Consider the following 8,666-nt stretch of genomic DNA (forward strand, 5'->3'; position numbering starts at 1 on the left):
AGCCAAGTGAAGTCTTAGTATTTTTTTCCGATTTCTAACACAACTGGCACTCCAATGCAAGTACTAGTTATCTATATGTGTTACTGTCATAATATTTTTAAGTACACAAGTCCTGGAAAAAGAGATATCTTATCCATCCAACATCAAAATTAGTGCTTCCAGGGGAGAGAGAGAGCACACAAAACACATAAATAAACAAAAACAAAACACAAGTCCATTGAAACCATGACAAGGCAGTACAAAATGTTTTACATTGATCCTCCTCTTCATTGATTCTTTCTGAGGCAGAGAAGTCTCCTGATTGGTTGTTGGAACTTAGAATTACTCAAGATAATTATAACCGAATGGCCAGAGGGATATATGCTGCCATTATGTCCTTCACCACAAAGAAGCACTGACTCCCATAAGGAATACTGAATGTCATATTTGCCATGAAGGCAGCAAAATAAGAAATAAAGAAGCAAAAGAATGTTATCACTGATCTTAATGTATTAATATGGGCTTCAGTGCTGGCGTTTCTAAAACCAAGAGGTTCATTTTGCATCTGCTAAGCGTGCTTATAGAGAGAAATGAATAACATAACAGTTCACCTCACAGATATGGCCAGAGGAAATATTAATGCCAAGTTGACAAGAAGTACTTCATTAATCTGCTTTGTCTTGAGTTTAGTCCTCTTTAGCATGGCATCCCTGAGGACATCAATATCCACATTTTTAGGGTAATCCACCTTGACACACAGAGTTGCAATGCTCACGGAGGTCAGCAGGCTTCCCAGAAGCAGTCAAGGCATTAACTTTGAGATCCTGAATTTCAGCCAAAGAAAACAGTACTGGGTGAAGTGTGTTATCTTGAGGCAGTAAAATACAGAGAGACAGGTGGCAAACTAGAGACTGACAGAGCTGAAAAACATCCCAAAAAAATCGTCGCTGTACCATAAATTTTTACTCTATAAAAGAGTGGAAAGAACGTGAGAAAAACTGTAGGGCGCGGCTGGATAGCCATTGCGCATGCGCTAAGCATGCCGCTAGGGCGCAGGCACCTAATATGCTAATCAGGTTTTGAAGCAGTGGCCTATCCAAAGTCCGGCTTGCGAAATGCGATAACCATACGGACGAATCAGGGACTTACACGAGTCCTTAAGCCCTTATATAAGCAGACAGGCTCGAGCGTACGGGGTCTTCCTTCCATCCGCCTGAAACCAAGCTGTACTCCAATAAAGTGTGATGCGAGAAGAATCTAGCGTGTGGTGATTCGTCGTTCTGCTGGTCAGAAGCGGCTCGCCGCAAAAAACTTTACCATTAACACTATCTGCAAACCAAATCTAGACATCCCTATGCATATGAAAAGGAGATGCATTGCTGTTAACTTTCTGCTTTTGACCAATTCATTACAGTTGATGATTATAAGAAATCCATTTACTGTAATCCCTGTGATAAATTCTGCTGACATGAGGATAACATGAAGACGAGCTGACAAAGAGGAGGCCATGTTTCCTACCACAAATCTTACCTTTTCCTTGTGGATGGTGTCAAATACCTCCTCCATCTGATGTTGCAGATAGAAACATACAGCACTGAGAAATCTGACCTTCTGCCAACTTCTGGATCGTAAGTAGAGTCTAGCACTAGACTTTTTCCTTAAGGAAGAAAAACTGAGGGAGTACTTTTTTAATCTGGTGCCCTGAATTTGAAACTGAGGGAATGCAAATCCAAAGATCTGAATGATGGTTAAGTCTTCCAATTACATCCCAGTAAAAACTGCCATATTGGCATTATTCAGTTCTCACGCTTACTCAATTATGCCAAACATCTGATTATAAATATTTTTTATTTAGGTTAACACTATTTCCTTTCTGTCTCTTGTTTTTTCCTAAGGACAAATGCCACATTCTTGGGACAGACAGCTATTTCTTATTATTGGCACAAGTATCCAGTCTCAGATGTGACTGTTTCTTTTTTTCCCTCATAATAATCACTCCAAGACACTTTGAATGAATCCTTCCTGATCCTCCACCCCCACCCCAGCCCCACAAAAGACAATTTTTTTCTTCAGACTTGAAAATCATTTCCTGGGACCTAACTTTTTTTTAAAATTTATTTATTTTTGGCTGCGTTGGGTCTTCATTGCTGTGTGAGGGTTTTTCTCTAATTGTGGCAGCAGGGACTACTCTTCGTTGCGGTGCGCAGACTTCTCACTGCGGAGGCTTCTCTTGTTGCGGAGCACAGGCTCTAGGCACACGGGCTTCAGGAGTTGTAGCACGCAGGCTCAGTAGTTGTGGCTCACGGGCTCTAGAGCACAGGCTCAGTAGTTCTGGCACACAGGCTTAGTTGCTCCGGGGCATGTGGGATCTTCCTGGACCAGGGCTCGAACCCGTGTCCCCTGCATTGGCAGGCGGGTTCTTAACCACCGCGCCACGAGATAAGCCCCTGCAACCTAACTTGGTATAATAATCCTTCATTACCCTAAATGATCTCTCATATTTTCAGTCTTCTTGGTAAAATTCTGACCTAAGGGTCAGCAAACCCCAGTGATAAAAGTAGTGCATATTCAATCCACATGCTTACATCAAGTGTGCTCATGCTGAAGAATAACCCTTCAAAAGGTAGATGGTACAGGAACTTCAAACCACAAACAGAGGGTGTAATTACATAGGCGTTAAAATGATTTTCCTCCCTTTATTGCAAAGAGATGTTCATATAACCTTGCCGAAAATTAGTTACATCACATGTAAGGTGTAAATAAATCATTACTACTTCATAACTAATATATGGTGCTCAAACTGTTTAGTTCAGTGGCTAGGTCATACTAAGCACTCAACACATGGTAACTACTAATTAATACTATTAAATGTCTTATTTTATTTACCTCAGCAAGAAAATATTGATTCTGTTAATATTTTCGATAAGACAGTTGAAATGTTTTCAATAAGAAATAAGATTATAAAAGTATAGAAAATAGAAAAGCAAAGAACTGGACTTGCCACCCACTGTCCACACCATTCATGGTTTTTAAAGCCTACTAGCCCATGAAAGCACATATCAGTGCCACCTGTGTAGCGTTCCCCTGCTACCATCAGGTGACCTTCCCACCCATTTTCTATACATCACAGATATCCAAGATTTATCCCATCTCTATCTCTCCTAAAATGCTTGTTTTGTGACCTCTACATCAGTTTGCCTTTGGTGCCTGGACTTGCCATCTTCCTTGTCTACAAACCATGACTTTGTCCAGTGAATGGTATTTGCCTTGCCCCATTGCCTCTAGGGTCTATTCCCAATTCTAGGTACAGGTGAAGAAGCTTCATCTCAATTCCAGACTCTAGACAAGTGTCATGTTCCTGGGGTGAAGGAGAAGAAATGGGATTTGTACAGTATACAGCTTAGTGTCCTAAATTACCTCTCTGAGACTGGGTTATATTTATTGAGTGATGGCATTTAAAAGGATATGATAACTGGATTGTTATTATATCTGACTGCATCTGGATGTCATGGGACTAAGGCAGCAGGCAGCAAATAAAACTTAGTAGTAAGCATTCAGTAAATATTGTTACTGAATTTTTATGGAAAATGAGACACAACTCAGTTCTGGAAAGATACAGAATTTCTTAGGATTCATAAAAACCTTATTGGTAGAAGAAGTGAATCAGATTCCATCACAAAAATCCCCATTTTATAGAGAAGGATATTTTGGAATCCTAAAGACTAAGTGACTTATTCAAGGTTTACATGAGTAAAAACTGGCAGAACTTGTATAGATCATTTCAATTTTCTGATCTTACATTTCCTCATAAGCAAAACAAGTGAAGAGGAAAAAATGAATTATCTACAATTTTGATTTTGTCAACATTTTCACTCATCTTCTGCCAAAATCTTGAAAGTTTCTTCCAAAACCTTGAATTAGTTGAGCTGCCTTTGCATGAGCTTTGTCCCATGTAGGACACAGGATAAGATTTCTTGATCCACTGATTAATATATTGGATTAATATCCTGTTTTTGAGACAATTGTTCTCAACTTCTCCCACCCCAGCTGAGTCATAATGTTTATTATAATTCTACTTTGAAGGTCTTTCCATGTGCAAATTATAATTTGTGTCTCAGACAATCAGTGAATGAGGAGGTAGAGGAGAGCTCAGTTTCTCAAAGAGACTGTGTAATTGAGGACTTCACTATCTCCTTACCACATCACTAAAATTCAGCTTTCATTGTACCATGGAGCAGTTTAAACCAACAGGAAATTAAGGATGCAACACTTTTGAAAATTGTATAAAGCTGCAAAATGTAAATAACTGCTCTGAACTGGTTGAATATGACATATATGTATCTAAGAAAATAGAAGAGAGGCAAATTTGGGAAAGGGACATTTTAATTTTTTCATTGCAATTGAGTAAATGTTAAATTACATAACAGAAGCAGACCAAAGAAGAAAGGCTTATAGTCCAAGAGTCAGAGAGAAGTAATTAGAATGGTGTACTAATAAAAGTAAGACACATGCCTTCTATCTCCATCCTGAAATGGACTGTAGCCCACCTTCAGATGTATAACATTCCTTGTAACATGCACGTAATCAGGAAAAGTAGCTCACAGCAGAAAATGTGGAAATGAAAACAAATGTATTCCCCCAAACTGAGATATTATAAAATAATTTATAAGTAAGTGGGGTGTAATTAAATAATACACTTTTACCAAAATACCGAGTTCAAAAAGCTCATTTAATTTCTTTAAATTTTCTAATATTTTTAGAAGACAGAATTATCTCTATTGTAGAGATAGGAAAATATGTCTTGAGGTGTTAGATAACTTACCTAAATTTAACCAGACAATGCATGACAAAGGTAGAAATATGTTTTGATCTCCATATACACAAACTGATACACTTCAGACACACTTAGTCACACTTTCTACATAGCTGAGCAATTTATTATTCTGAAATATAAAAAGAATACAACTCTAAATCATAGTTCAGAACACACATAATAACAATTAAAAAAATCATGAAAGCCTGATATTATTTAGCCAATTTTGAAGACCAAATTGTTTCAATACATTTAAGTAAACATTTACAGTGTTTAGACATTTTGACAGTGATCTGTGCCTTCTTCAGTGTTTTTTTTTCCAATATCCATTTTTTTCAATATCTATTTCACATACAAAGTGATCCTATTCCAACACAAGACCCCTCTATACCTTTATATTTCTGGAGGCACTGTGGACTCAAAATGAAAATAGGTAGCAATTTGTTGGAGAATGATATATTTGTTACTATTTTCCTGATCTTTCCAAGGATAAATTCTTAAAAGGAAAGATTTATAGCAGCTAGAAACCAATCAGCAATGAGTTAAAACTCCAACACCATCATTTATCTTCTTTAGCTTTACTATGACAGTTCAGGCTGTCCGTGATACAAGATCAATTTCTGTCCTTTGGGTTTTTTTTTTTTTTTCATGTCCTTTGTTTATGAGAGATATCAAAAGCTTAATCAAACAATATTTTTCCTTGTCTGAGATCTAGCTGATGCTACCTTGAGACAACATTTGTAGAAAATAAAAAGCTCTGTGCTCAATTTTAGTGACACTGACATTTCAGAAGAACTCCTAATGAATTGAACTGGCGATATACGAAACTTTCAGAAGATCATATGAAGCAATCCATCCACAGTGAACAAAAGAGTAGCACAAACTTTCCTTGATTTACATATGGATGTGATCATGTGGGCCGTCTGTGCTAACTCAGAGAAAAAACAGAAAAACAGATTATGTTCAAAGCAGCATGTGTAAATTGAGCTTTACCCTAAAAGGTATCCACATATAAAAATGTCAACACTTCTAAGAGACATTATTTCTTCTGAACCCAAAATATCAACCTAGTATATGTATGACTGTGACATCCAAAAACTAGTGAAAATAATAGAAATGTTTCCTCTTCTAAGATTACATGCATAGTACATTTGTGTGTGTGTGTGTACAGTAACATGTGTACTTACATTCTGCTGATTCTGCCCCTTGGAAATGTAACATAGATTCTAGGAAACAGGTTAACCAGCTGATTCTAAAGTTTGAATACTGGATTTTTGGAATTGAATTTTTCATTTGGCCTAGATATGTGTTGCTTCTTTTAAGTGCATATATTCTGATTCTCTAACATTTGGCTATCACTGGTAACAGGTAGAGGAAAATGAGGGGGAAATTCTTGACAGAGTTTATGTATTAATGCTAGAGCAGTTCTGTCTCTAAGTGAAGAGGAGTATATGTCCATTCACTGTAAATCTTGCAAATTAACATGCAATGACCAGTCAATAGTTAGCAGTAGCCAATAAAATAAATATGACAAATTATAAAGTGAGCCTATTTTTCCTAGGAAGTTTAAGAATATCTGTTAAAAAGGTAACTCAATATGACCATGGATTCTATAAAAGTGAAAGCAGAGTCTATGGTGAGTGTCTCGTTCTCTATCATTTGTATTAATTATATGGTCGTTGGCATCTTAAATATTATCCCTGTTGTCACATCTGTAGCTTTGCAAAGGTCTGCATCTAATCATCACATTTTGGATTAAGGTTAACATCACATTTAGCTTGAGAAATAAGAATCTAAACCTATGATATCCTTTATGCAGTTCAGCAGGTATCAGCATGTGAACTCACCAGATTTCCAGTGTACTCTGGGCTCCATCTGTAGATGATGTATTAAAAGGCATCAAGACAGATTAAAACGTAAATCGTGGGCTTCCCTGGTGGCGCAGTGGTTGAGAATACGCCTGCCGATGCAGGGGACACGGGTTCATGCCCTGGTCCAGGAAGATCCCACATGCCGCAGAGCGGCTAGGCCCGTGAGCCATGGCCGCTGGGCCTGCGCATCCGGACCCTGTGCTCTGCGACGGGAGAGGCCACAACAGTGAGAGGCCCGCGTACCGCAAAAAGGCGTTAATTATGAATACAAGACTGGCTTCTAGGGAATACCTTTTCAAATCAGTTTTTTCCATAGCAAATCATCTAGACACAATGATGTCCACTATTTGATTATAAAAAAACAAACAAAACAGCTTTTTGGTGTCATATAATGAAGATTCAGAACATTTATCATGTTCAACAGTGTGACACAGTGGACTTACTGCTCCCCCAGTTAATGGGGTATCTTGATTGTTTTTTTCTGGTTAACTAACATATATTGATCTATTGTGAACTTCACTTAAAAATCAGAATACTTATTGTATGTTTTTGTTTATAAGAAATCTCATTTTCATATTTCTTGTATATTTTTAAAAGAAAACTTTCTAGTTTTTTTTACAGAAAACATATTTTCTTACCATTTAGATTTTTGCGGTCATAATCCATTGTCAAAATACAGATATTTTTATAATTAATTATTGTATTGTTCTTCTTTCATAACTAATACAATAACATTATTGTAACTTTTATCATTAGTAACTAGGTCATAAAATACCTAAATCTGCGAAGTAATAAAAGAGATTACTAATTAAGTAATACTTGAAATTGCTTAAATAGCATATTTCTAAAGATAAAATCATGTACTATGGTTTTTAATCCCATTTATCTAGTCTTCATTTTGTTATCAAGGTAGTTTGTATATACAGAATGACACATATTTACATGGGGGAGGGGTTGTAGTTCCTGCTGTGTCTGCTTAGACATTAAATCACCGCAGTGTAGGTAAATGCAGATTTTGTTTTATGTAAATAAGTGAGATGGTGAGTCTTTTTACTAATACATATTTACATGTATTATCCAGATTTTCACTGGTGACAGTAAAACTTAATAGCCATGGTGCTTTACGGAAATGTACTTTGAAAAGTTAAAAATACCATATAAACATAGGGAAGCATTATTATAGATGAGTTAACTATTATTATTATTGTTTGCCCTCATAATATAAATCTGTAATCATAATTTAAATCCATTATTAAATTTACTAGTCCAATAAGCTGAAATACTGAAATAATCTTTGGTATGGAAAGAGATCTCCTTAGCTGAGCAAATATTCATGAAGATATATGGATGCTTTGTGCCACACACCTCTATGTCTACGAAGAGTTAACAACTTTGGGTGAGGGAGGAATTTCAGGACACCAGCTTTTGGTAAAATAAAACACAACTTTCCAAGCAGAGGTGGATTTATCAAGAAGCTAATGAAGCAGAAGCTTCAGGGCCTCTTATTACCACTGGCCAAGGCCTTGTAAGGGACCATAGCCAAATATTTTTTTGTAATATTTGCAAAAGTAAAATATTTTATCTGAAATTTGCTAAGACTGCTCTCTCTTCACTTTGTTTTCTTTGTACTTTCCTCACGTTAAGTGGGACTGGAATGACTGCAGCAATTTGTGAGATTTGTCTAAAAGGAAGTTGAGTTGGTGATACATTGAGATTAAGTTTAATATGATACACTTATGTGGTTCACAGTTTCTTACTTGGATGGTTACATAATATTATTACATAATAGCTAGAGACATAGCTGTCTCTGTGCAGGAATGGCTTTCGACCAGCCATCCTACCAATTTGGCTGGGTGTCATTGTTACGGGTCCAAGCTCCTACTGCTTCCTACATGACAGGCCAGTAAATAGAGTTGCTGGGGCAAGGAATAGTAACTTGATTTGGAAAGCTTGCAGACCAAGAAGATGGTAGACAGGTGTCCCAAAGAACCATCTTACCCAGT

General features: G+C 36.9%; 1 pseudogene; it reads right to left on the bottom strand.

The window, feature by feature from the left end:
* Positions 1–266: 266 nt before the first annotated feature.
* LOC112414498 (taste receptor type 2 member 7-like) lies at positions 267–1,488 on the bottom strand (annotated as a pseudogene).
* Positions 1,489–8,666: the final 7,178 nt, after the last annotated feature.

Source organism: Neophocaena asiaeorientalis, unplaced genomic scaffold, assembly GCF_003031525.2.
Source record: "Neophocaena asiaeorientalis asiaeorientalis breed wild unplaced genomic scaffold, Neophocaena_asiaeorientalis_V1.1 scaffold70, whole genome shotgun sequence".
Taxonomy (NCBI): domain Eukaryota; kingdom Metazoa; phylum Chordata; class Mammalia; order Artiodactyla; family Phocoenidae; genus Neophocaena; species Neophocaena asiaeorientalis.